The sequence below is a fragment of the Cnephaeus nilssonii genome (genome assembly GCF_951640355.1).
Source record: "Cnephaeus nilssonii genome assembly, chromosome: 18".
Classification (NCBI taxonomy): Eukaryota; Metazoa; Chordata; class Mammalia; order Chiroptera; family Vespertilionidae; genus Cnephaeus; species Cnephaeus nilssonii.
In genome coordinates this window covers 41233866-41246063 of record NC_137089.1, presented here as the reverse complement: position 1 = coordinate 41246063, position 12198 = coordinate 41233866, and positions in this window count along the sequence as shown.

The window sequence follows — 12198 nt, the reverse complement described above, 5'->3', positions numbered from 1 at the left end:
TAAGGGCATACTCTACAGAACTTCTGGTATTTTCCTGAGTATACAGACCCATCACCTAAGGTACATGAGGACTCCTGAAGCTATGAGAAGAGAGAAGGAAGCAAGCAGCAGAAGGCCATCTGCATCTCAGCTCTTCCTAGCAGGAGGAAGCTCGTGTGCCCTGCTGCTGGTCTGAGTGGTGTTCTTTTCACAGGGCATCTGTGGCCCGAGGAGCACCTCACTCCTACCTGGGCGGCCATCCTGCGGGATGTCTTATCTCCACGGGCAGTTCCTGCAGCCCTAACCAGCTCGATGAGCAGCTCCTTAGATAAATACAAGATCCATCTCCTCTGGACTCTGATGCCACTCTCACCTTTACTGTAATCCTCAGAATAATTTCTACCTGTCATAGATGGTATGACTTCTCCACTAGTGTAAGTTGCTATAAATGAGTGTTTCTGTTGAAGCCCTTCCTGTATTCTTTAGTACTTTCACACTCATATAACACACAGCAAAATCAAACATGAACTGAATTGAAGGGTCAGGTGACACAGCCAAGGGTTTTGTGTGCTTGGAGAATATGGCCCAAGGCCACAGTGGTTCTGTCCTTTTGGTAATCCCTGTCAACAAGTCTTTTAAATTGCATATGAGATTTCTTTTTAATGTTTGCTTAAGGCAGAGTGTATAAGTGGGAATACTTGTGTGCCCTTTCCAGTCCAGTGGAGTATTTTAATAGGAAAGTAAAATAAACTAAGGTAGAAAATATCTTTTATATGTGTTTGCCTTCAAGGACATAATGTGGGTAGATTCATATCAGGCGAGTACCTAATATGGATGTCTGTGTCCTGCAGAATAGGTATTCAACTTGACATTAAAATTTTTTTACCCTCACTCACACCCCAAAACATTTATCTTTCCTGTCATAATAGCATTCTATCCAATCTAGTTATCCAAATGGGGAATTTAACGTTACTTGCTAGTTATCTCTGACATCTTTAAGCCCTGTTGAGCCTGTCTTTAAGACATCTCTGACATTCTCCCTTTTCTCAGTCCCCTTGGCCTTACACTACTTGGTCCTGGTGTCCTAGGCTGCTCTGCAGCTGTCCACACACCTCGTTCCTTAGGTAGTAACAGCACGAGTGCCTGTACTTGGCCGATGGTCTCTGCAGTCCCTGGAGTGTTCATCATCTGCTTTCCTACCTGAAAGCACCAGTTAAAATGTTACCTCTGTCCTTCGGTCTTCTATCCTGAACTCCATAGGAACAATGTCCCAACTGTGTTTGTGTCCCCAGCACATAGTCCTATCATATAAGCTTTTAATAAATGTTTTTTGTAGTAACTTGATGGTACTTGGTCTTTTATCATAGTTGTTTCAAAGAAACTTAGGCAAGCATCAGCAGTTTTGAAACATACATACATCTAAATCACTATCTATGAAGTGTTACAGCAGAACATGCTACCCTTCCCATCCCAGAGTTAGAAAAAAATTACTCTTCAGAAAATTATTACTCTTAAGTAAATTCATTGTGTTTGCTTTCTTTTATTTAAAAAAGGGTGTTTATCATATTCTTGTTATATCTCTGAGATAAGTTGGTTGTCTTTAATATATTCATAAGTTAAGAACTTACTTGCTTTAAACTGAGTACATCTGAGGAGCCCTGAGATCATAAAGGTAAACCTCACACTCATTAAGGTTAAAAATGGACATTAAATAGGTACAGACAGTTCCCAACTTACAATTTTTCAACTTAATGGTGTGAAAGTGATACACATTCAGTAAAAACCAACTTTGGGCTTTCAGTTTCCACTCAACAGATAAACTAGCAGTCAGAGTTCCTGTTGTCCTCAGGACATTTATCAATAGGGAGGAAATTAGGAACCTGAGCCACTGTGTGGGCAATAGCACAGGGAAGGTTGCCCATAAAACAAAGCCCAGGATATGCTTTGTGATACAAAAACAATTGCTAAATTGGGCTCATCAAAATTTAAAACTTAGACTTTTCAAAAGACACTTAGACTGAAAAGGCAAGGCAATATAATTGCAAAATATATCTGATAAAGGACATATTTAGGCTATATTTTAAAACAGTTTAATAACATGAAGAAAACCCAGTTTAAAAATGGGAAAATTTTATTAATATTTTGACTTGAACTGCTACTTAACTGAAGAAAATACAGGGATGGCAAATAAGTACATGAAAAGCTACCCAACATCATTAGTCATTAGGGGAATACGAATTAATAACATGGGAGACACCCACCGCATTGACCGTACCAAGTTTTGGCAAGGATGTGGAGCAATGGGAACTTGCCTACACTACGATGGGAACAGAATTGTACAGCCAGTTGGGAGTACAGTGTGGCAGCTTCTCAAAAAGTAAAACATGTACCTACTATACAAATCAGCCATTTCACCCATGTATTATTTACCCAAGAGAAAAGAAAACACATGTCCACACAAAGACTTAATCACAAATCTTTTCTCAAGTTTATCCCAAATGTCAACATCAATAGGTGATTGGATTGCAGCACCCTGGTATATCTATACAATGGAGTACTGCTCAGCAATAAAAAAAAAGGACCCCCCCTCCCCCCAAAAAAAGGAAAAAACTTGAAGCATGCAACATTGATAACTTTCTATTATTCTGAGTGAAAACACCCAGGTGAAAAGAGTACATATTATATGGTTTTATTTGCATTAAAATTCTAGAAAATGTGAACTTATAGTGACAAAAATTAGGTAAGAGTTTGTGTGAGGATAGGGGTGGTGGGAAGGGGCATGAATGAACTTGATGGACATATTCTTCGTCTTGATTATCTTGGTTTCACAGATACATGTCAGAACTTATTGAATTACATACTTTAAGTATTTGTTATTTATTGAACATTCTGCTTTAATTGAGCAGAATTAGGCTTTCAGCAATAAAAACAGCAGATGATGATGATGACCTGAAGTGGAGAATGAGAAAATGAACAACTTGCTCAAAAGTGATGGAGCTGAAATTTAAGTCTGTCTGACTTACTCCAAAATCCTGCTCTAAGTCAATAGTTTTATACTTAGTAGGACGCTGTATTTTTTAGTTGGACAACTGGGTGAGGAGTGATGACTTCCACAAAAGGAGAAACCAATTTGGGGGAGGAGATATGATGGTATTCCCCATAGCACCAAGTATAGTAGCTTATCTAGTCAATTAGTGGAGATGTGAACTGAAGTTTTTAGGTGGCAATGCCAATGAAACATTTAGTGTGCTGTAATTTTACTTAGTTCATGAGCTTATTGACTAACAGCTGGAGAGGAATTTAATATTTTCTAGTTCAATAACCTAACCATTGAATTAGTCATTCTTCAACATCTTTGAAGGGTCACCCCTGTCCACCTTCACTGATGAGAATTAACCTCAGAAAGTTATTACACTTCTGAATAAATCTTATTCCTAGAAAGTTACTTCTCCCAAACTGCAATCTGCCTCCCAACTATTACCATCTGTCATGGGTTAACTTGTGTCCCTTACCAAGATATGTTGAAGTCCTAACTCCCATTACCTCAGATTGTATTTGGAAACAGAGTCATTGAAGATGTGGTTAGTTAAGGTGCGGTCATAGTGGAGTAGGGTGGACCTTAATCCAGTGTGAGTGGTGTCCTTTTAAGAACTGGAGAAGACACAGACACCTGAGGGGAGAACACCATGGAACAATGAGTGATGTTAACTACAAGCGAAGGAACACCGAGGACTGTGGGAAAAGTCAAGGAAGGATTCTTGCTCAGAGCCTTTGGAGAACACAGCCGTGCTAACACCTGATCGTGGACTTTCAGCTCCAGAACTCTGAGAATAAATTTCTGTTCAAGCTTCCCAGTTTGTGAAAATTTTTACTAGCAATCTAATGCAAAGGGTAACGGTTTCCCTTTTCTGCCAGTCGAGTCAGTCAGCCAACATCACTGTCTGGGGTCTCTCATGGGAGTGCCTGATCCACAGGCATGGAGTCCACACAACATGCCGTCTGACCAGGAGCCTCACTTCACAGCAAAGGAGGTGCAGGAGTGGGCTCGTGGCCATGGGGTCAGCTGGCCTTACCATGTATGCATCATCCGGAAGTGATTGGCCCGAGAGTGCATTAGAATAGCCTGCTGAGGGACGATGATGTGTCAGCTTGCAGGCAACCATCTTCGAAGGTGCACGCCATCTTCCAGGACGCTGTACATGCTCTGGAATCGGAGACCTCTCTATGGGGCTTCGTCTCCAGTAGGAAGAACGTGGGTCCTGAAAACTACATACCCCATTCCTGCCAGGGGACATAGCACCAGTCCCATTGTTTTATATAAGTCCAAGTTATAGCTACTGTTTTAGCACTTTGGATTTCTTTTTCTTTTTAATATATTTTTATTGATTTCAGAGAGGAAAGGAGAGAGAGAAATATCAATGATGAGAGAGAATCATCGATTGGCTGCCTCCTGCATGCCCCACACTGGAGATTGGGCCCACAACCTGGGCATGTGCCCCAACTGGGCATCGAACTGGGACCTCCTGGTTCAGAGGTCCATACTTAACCTCTGAGCCACGCCCGCCGGGCCACTTTGGATTTCTTGTGTCTGGGGACAGGCAGCGATAAGGCCAGTTTGACAGGGGTAATTGTCCCTAATGGCCAGCTTAGGAATCTGAATAGACGCAAGGCAATCTCTTACAGATTTAGACTGGGAGAAGACATTGTAACTTTGCTTGAGCATAATTTTTCCCAAGAAGTACTATTAAAGTTCTTTAGTGACAGTTCGTAGATCTTAATGCAGTTTCTATATCAGAAGAGAATTTTTGGAGAACATAACCTTCTGTAGTACATAAGAATTGAGTATCAATACATACAATTTAACAGAAATAAAAATAACAGTACCCCTGGAAATTTTACTTAAGTCATGGAAATTTACTTGACTTTGAACTTGACGTAAAAAATAATCTTTTTACTTCTTTTTTAAAAAAAATGATTTTATTGATTTGAGAGAGAGAAAGGGGAAGAGAGAGAAAGAGAGAAGGATAATGAGAAAGAAGCATGGATCAGTTGCCTCCTGCACACATCCTACTGGGAATTGAACCCGAAACCCGGGCATGTGCCCTGACTGGGAATCAAACCAGTGACCTCTTGGTGCATGGGATGACGCTCAACCACTGAGCCACACCGGCCAGGGCTCTTTTTACTTCTTTATCCCAGTTGCTTCCATATTGCCTGCTGTAGATCAGGAATTCAATAAACGTTCATGATTAACAAAAGTTCTGAACTCTTCAAACATAATTTTTCATCATTCTCATCTTGATATTCTTAAAATCACATCTTAGTGAAAACGCGGACCTGGCCAAAGTGTTCCTCTGTTCACAAAGCTGAAGAGACTCTCATGAACTCATCCATGCCTGCCAGTGCCAGAGAGTAGAGATAATGTTTTATATCCTGTCTCGTCAAGAAAAAAAATAAGAGTATAGCATTGCTGAGTGCTAAGTCAAGTCAACTCAATCTCCTGCTGGTACAATTTGGATTGGAGCCAGAATTATATTTGGGGGAATAATGCTCCCCCAGATGATTCTGACACAGAGACAGCTTCAAGGATGACAGTTTTAACTCACTTCCAAGTTCCTTAGGTCACAAGCAGTGTGACTTCGCTTTCACCTATCAATCCAGGGTGGAAGACAAAGTAATTTTCAGCTGCAACTTAGCATCAGGAGTGAAAATACTTGGAGGGGAGAATGCAGCCAGGGAATGAGAGCAAAATGTACCCAAAAATTACTTTTGTTGTTAATCCTCACCTGAGGATATTTTTCCATTGATTTTTAGAGAGAGGGACAGAGAGGGGTAGAGACAGAGAGAGAAACATCAATGTGAGAGAGAGACATGGATTGGCTGCCTCCCGCATACGCCCCAATGGGCTGAGGATCAAACCTACAACCTAGGTATGTGCCCTTGACCGGAATCGAACCTGGGACCCTTCAGTCTGAGGGCTGATGTTCTATCCACTGAGCAAAACCGGCTAGGGCTATACATGCAAAAAAGGGGAAATAATGTACACCACTAACTGAAAATTAAGAGGAAATACAATTTCTGTTTCAGCTTAATACAGAATTTTAGTTGAGAGAATTGTTTTAAGGCCAGTGTCAGAACTCCCCAATATTCAACAAGAAATTTCAGTTAGAGTATATATTTTTTCAGATTGGAGTGCTTTTAATGTTTGTAAGCATCCTCCCTTCTGCACGTTGCACACTGGCCTTGGCCTTGCATTAGGGTTATGTTTGTTTGCACTTAAACTACGTGGAGCTGAAGGGATGTTGTTTTAGGAAACTGGAGAGTTAAGGTTGGCACTGGCTTCGGATTAGCAGGAGGCAGGGCTCAAAGGGTCGTTGAGACCCTCCCACCCCTCCCAGCTCTGCTTGGCTTTATTATACAAGCAGATTCTCCCCTAACGGTGGGCCTGGGAGGGTCCCTGACAGCTCTGGCTTCCCAGCCCCGCCACTGCAGTGTTTGGCTGGCCATCTCAGAGCAGACTCTGCTTGGTCCGGCATTGTCTCTCTCTCTCTCTTATTGCTACTTCTTTTCCCTTTCATTTTTGTCTTCTTTAAATGTACAACATTTTTGGTCTCTTGTCTTCCACATCAGATGCTTTCTCCTTGCCTGGGGCCACTGGGAGCTGACTGGTCTCCAGGCCTGGACGTGGCTTCTCCTGGATGTGGCTGGACATACTGTAGCGTCACAGGGGAGCCTGTTTGTCGTTGCTGTTGTCGGGTGACTCCAACAGGGTCTATATATTGTTTCTCTTGCAGGCAGCCAGGTTACCAGGTTCTCCCGAAAAATCTTCCGTTTCTTGCCTGGTTGTCAGGCAAGTATAATAATAATGATGATGAAAAAGTTTGACAAATTGCCAGGAACTTCCAAAATGTGACACAGAGACGCAAAGTGAACAAATTATGTTGGGAAAACGGCGCCAATAGGCTTGCTCAATGCAGGGTTGCCACAAACATTCAATTTTTTAAAAACGCCGTATCTGTGAAGTGAAATAAGGCGAAGTGCAATAGAAAAGGTATGCTTGTACACAGAGATGGTTAAAAGACACAAAATATAACTAATTGCATTGTTTCCATCAGATTAGCAAAATTCATTGAAATCTGACTTGAAAAAGGCATATACATATAGTATTTGAGTGCTGAGCTAACATGACCTTTCATTTCTCTCTTAACTAATGGCCACCGGCAAACTATTTCTATAAAAAGCCAGATTTGGGGGGGGGGGGAGTTGGGGGGGGAGGTGGGGGAGGGGACCCTACAGTCTCAACTCTGCAGATTCGTAATAGAAGCAGTCGTGGACAATCCCTAATGAAAGGGCGTGGCTGCATTCACAATACACTTATTTACAAAAACAGGCAGCAGGTCATTAGCAAAAGGATTTTTGCTAATCCTTTAAAGCATTGAAATCTATCCTTTTAGACATTGGGCTACCAGTGGTCCTTTCAAAATGACATTTTAGATCTTAGACTTAGGAAATTTAACTATTAGAGAATGAGATCAAGACCTATAAAAAATGTGACAAATATATGTCGTCATACATTTGGCCAAACCCATACAAAGTACAACACAAACAATGAGCCCTAATGTGTCTGTTGTCAGGGTAGGTTTATCAGTTATCACAAATGTGCCACTCTGTTGGCACATGTTGATAATGGGCGGGGGGAGGAAGCTATGCTTGTGTGGGGGCACAGGGTATATGAGAAATCTCTGTACTTTTCTCTTTTTTTAAAAAAATATATTTTTATTGATTTCAGAGAGGAAGGAAGAGTGAGATAGAAATATCCATGATGAGAGAGAATCATGGATCGGCTGCCTCCTGCAAGTCCCCCACCGGGGATCGAGCCCACAACCCAGGCATGTGCCCTTGACCAGAATCGAACCTGGGACCCTTCAGTTTGCAGGCCGACACTCTATCCACTGAGCCAAACCAGCTAGGGCAGAAATCTCTGTACTTTTCATGCAATTTTGCTGTGAACCTAAAACTACTCTAAAAAATAGTTTATTATAAGAAATGATCAGGTGATGAGTAAAGATATGGGGGAGGGAGGGAGCGTTCTTTTCCAATTCCTAGCTGGGACTCTGAGGGAGCCTTTAGCTCCATCTACAGGCAGAGTCCCTCTGCGTGATCTCCCATTGCGCCTTAATGTTTCCCCAAATGTTCTCCGTGGATGTGCTCCCTGCCAAAAAGTTCCTGTGGTCAAATGAGTGTGGGAAACAGAGCACACCGTATCCCTTCCGGAAAACCCCATCTGTAGTAACAGAGAAAGGTTCTGCGGAATTCTGCAGGAAGGAAACTTGGTGGAACTCACAGCTTCTTAACCGTATCTAATAGAATAATCCATTCCTCACATAACATCTATTAACGTCAGTTGAAATAATTCCGTGGGGTTACAGCACAGGTTTTCTGAATCAGTTCTCTTCCTGGTCTGGAATTTGAGAATCCATTGGTCAAGATTTCCATACTTGGTCATTGGTGACCCTGTCTCTGACGGCTCTGGCTTTGTACTCTGAATTTAGGGGTCATTCTGGCAGCGTTTATGGAAACGGCCGCTAAGGGAAGCGTTGGGAAATTGTGATCTGTCAGGATCCAGTGATGAGCGTGTGTGTTTGTTTTTTTAAGATATTTTTATTGATTTCAGAGAGGAAGGGAGAGGGGGAGAGAGAGAGAAACATCAATGACGAGAGAGAATCATTGATCGGCTGCCTCCTGCATGCCCCCTACTGGGGATCGAGCCCGCAGCCTGGGAATGTGCCCTTGACTGAAATTGAACCTGGGACCCTTCAGTCTGTAGGTCGATGCTCTAGCCACTGAGCCAAACCGACCAGGGCTATTCTAAATTTTTTAAATATATTTTTATTGATTTCAGAGAGGAGGGGAGGGGGAGAGAGAGAGAGAAACATCAGTGATGAGAGAGAATCATTGATTGGCTGCCTCCTGCATGCTCCCTACGGGGATTGAGCCCACAACCCGGGCCTGTGCCCTTGACTGGAATCGAACCTAGGACCCTTCAGTCCACAGGCCGACGCTCAATCCACTGAACCAAACCAGCTAGGGCTTTTGTTCTAACATTTACACACGAGCTTCTAAGACCCTTAGAAGCTCCAGAGCGATGAGTGTCTTTGGGGGTGCTGGGGAGATGGCTGGTAGCTGGGGCCCCTAGATAGCTTCGGGTGGGGACTGTTCACAGAAAAAGCCATACATGGCCTGAGGGTTGGCACTTTCAGCCTCACACTGCCAACCCCCACCTCTGGGGAAGGAAAGGGGCCAGAGGTTGGCTTAACCACCAGTGGCCATTCACGGCACCCCTTGGCAGTGTCCTCCAGCTTCCAGCTCACCCCTCATCTCTTCCTCACTTGCCCAAAGCCTCCCTGGGGGAGGAGAGTGGCCTGGCGAAGCAGGTTCTGCGGGTCCTCTGGAACCTGGTCTCTGTAAGCCCCAGAGCTCAGGAGTGCAGCCTCTTGCGTGCGAGGCAGTGTTAGATGCGCAGTCAGCGGCCGTGACTCCTGCAGCCCCAGGTGTCCAAGGAAAGAAACGCTGTGTCACCTGCTCTTAACCCAGGAGCAGTACAGTAAGACAAGGTGGTACATTTCAGAGAACGTGTGGTGTCTTAAATGTGACCCCAAAATGCTTTCCCATGCTTCCCACAGAGGTCTCTCTGGACCCTGTGACTGCTTGACCAAAATGGCACAATTCACAGCTTATCTCTGCCAGCTTTGGGGCCCAGGCCTTCAAAAACGGGTGTCTTCGACTTCCTGTCTCTTGGAACCCAGCCACTGTGCTGTGAGGAAGCCACGCAGCTACAGAGAGGCCACAGGTAGGGTGAGGCCGCGGGCCCCTGGATCCGGGTGAGCCTGGCCCCGGGTCCGGGTGAGGCCGCGGGCCCCTGGATCCGGGTGAGCCTGGCCCCGGGTCCGGGTGAGGCCGCGGGCCCCTGGATCCGGGTGAGCCTGGGTCCCGGGTCCGTGTGAGGCCGCGGGCCCCTGGATCCGGGTGAGCCTGGCCCCCGGGTCCGGGTGAGGCCGCGGGCCCCTGGATCCGGGTGAGCCTGGGTCCCGGGTCCGGGTGAGGCCGCGGGCCCCTGGATCCGGGTGAGCCTGGGTCCCGGGTCCGGGTGAGGCCGCGGGCCCCTGGATCCGGGTGAGCCTGGCCCCCGGGTCCGGGTGAGGCCGCGGGCCCCTGGATCCGGGTGAGCCTGGCCCCCGGGTCCGGGTGAGGCCGCGGGCCCCTGGATCCGGGTGAGCCTGGCCCCGGGTCCGGGTGAGGCCGTGGGCCCCTGGATCCGGGTGAGCCTGGGTCCCGGATCCGGGTGAGGCCGTGGGCCCCTGGATCCGGGTGAGCCTGGACCCGGGTCCGGGTGAGGCCGTGGGCCCCTGGATCCGGGTGAAGCAGTGCCCCTGGGTCCAGCCGAGACCAAACTAGAGGGAGTCGGACCTGCATTACCACCATTTGTCCACCATCCAGAGCTGAGGGGTCAGTGCCGACATGTACTCATAGGGAACTGGTGGACATTGATATTGGGTCTCAAAAGAACTGTTGGTCCAGAAAGAAACTCACTACAGACTGATTCATTTGCCTGTCAGCATAACTATTATTGCTCGTCGCACATTCAATTCTTACAAGTATATCTCTAGTGACACATGATCTCGCTCATCTAGGGGAAATGATGAACAACATAGACTGATGAACAAGAACAGAACCAGAAACAAGGAGGCATCGATCGGACTATCGGGCCTCAGAGGGAGGATACGGGAGGGTGGGGGGAGGGGGGAGAGATCAACCAAAGGTCTTGTGTGCATGCATATGAGCCTAACCAATGCTTAAGTTCAACAGAGGGTTGGGGCATCCAAGGGGAGGGGTGTGGGATGGGAATGGGGGGATGAGGACAAATATGTGACACCTTAATCAATAAAGAAATTAAAAAAATTAAAAAAAAAAAAAAAAAAGAGAGGCCACAGGTAGGTGTTCTGGCTGACAGTCCCCTGAGGTCCCCGCGGTCAGCCAGCATCAGCCACAGATATGAGGGCACCTTTAAATGGTTTGGCCCCCAGCCTGTGAGCTGGCCTCGCTGACATTGCACAAAGCAGGGACAAGCTACTGAGCCTGGCCCAGACTGCCTGAACTAAATAAATTGCTGTTGTTTTAAACCACTTACTTACATTCTGGCCCAGCCGGTGTGGCCCAATGGTTAAGTGTCGATCTATGAACCAGGAGGTCATGGTTTGATTCCTGGTCAGGACATATGCCTGGATTGTGGGCTGGATTCCTGGTGTGGGGTGTGCAAGTGACAGCCGGTCAATGATTCTCTCTCATCACGGATGTTTCTATCACTGTCTCCCTCTCCTTTTCTCTCTGACATCTATATATATAAAAGACTAATAAGCTAAGTGTCTGACTGTCTGACCAGTAGCTATGATGCACACTGACCACCAGGGGGCAGATGCTCAATGCAGGAGCTGCTGTGATACGCACTGGCCATTTACAGAGAAACAGCACCATGGACCTGGCGCCGACAAAGCAACACGTGGCTTCCCCCAAGTGGGACACAGGCCCCGCCACCACCCCGGAGCCCACCAAATCACAGCCGACGATGTTGAGACCCTATGGCGCAAAATTCGGCCCACAGCCCAGCCCAGCCCAGAAACGGTGGCTGTGGGCGCCAGGTAATAATGTCATGTAGCCACGCCTGGCTTCCTCTCCCTAGCAACGAGCCTCCTTGCAGTTTCTTCAGCCCAGGAAAACAACTTGCTTTATAGCCAGGTGGAAACATTTTACACTTTAACCAAATGTCTGTGTAAGTGTTTTTTCATGCCTCATCTCATTTGATCCTCACAGAAGTCCTGGAGTAGGTAGATAGAGGACTCGGTGCAATCCTATTTTCTTTTCATTAGCCGGAAAACGGAGATTTAGAAAGCTTGGAAACTTGACCCGACTGAAAAGAAGTAAGAAATGGTAGACCTTGAAAATGACTTCAGGTTTTCTTACCGCACAGAATATAGTCAAACACTGCTGCAGTTAAATATTTTACCCTTTGTTCTCCCTGAGTGATCTACAATAATAATCTGCTTCGTGTTGATATTTACTGCTGTGTTGCTGACAATTACCTGAAAGAGAAGTTGGGTGCTTCACTGGGCTGGAAAAAGTTTAGCTAAATCAGAAAGCAGGTCTAATTAAGCAAGTTTATCT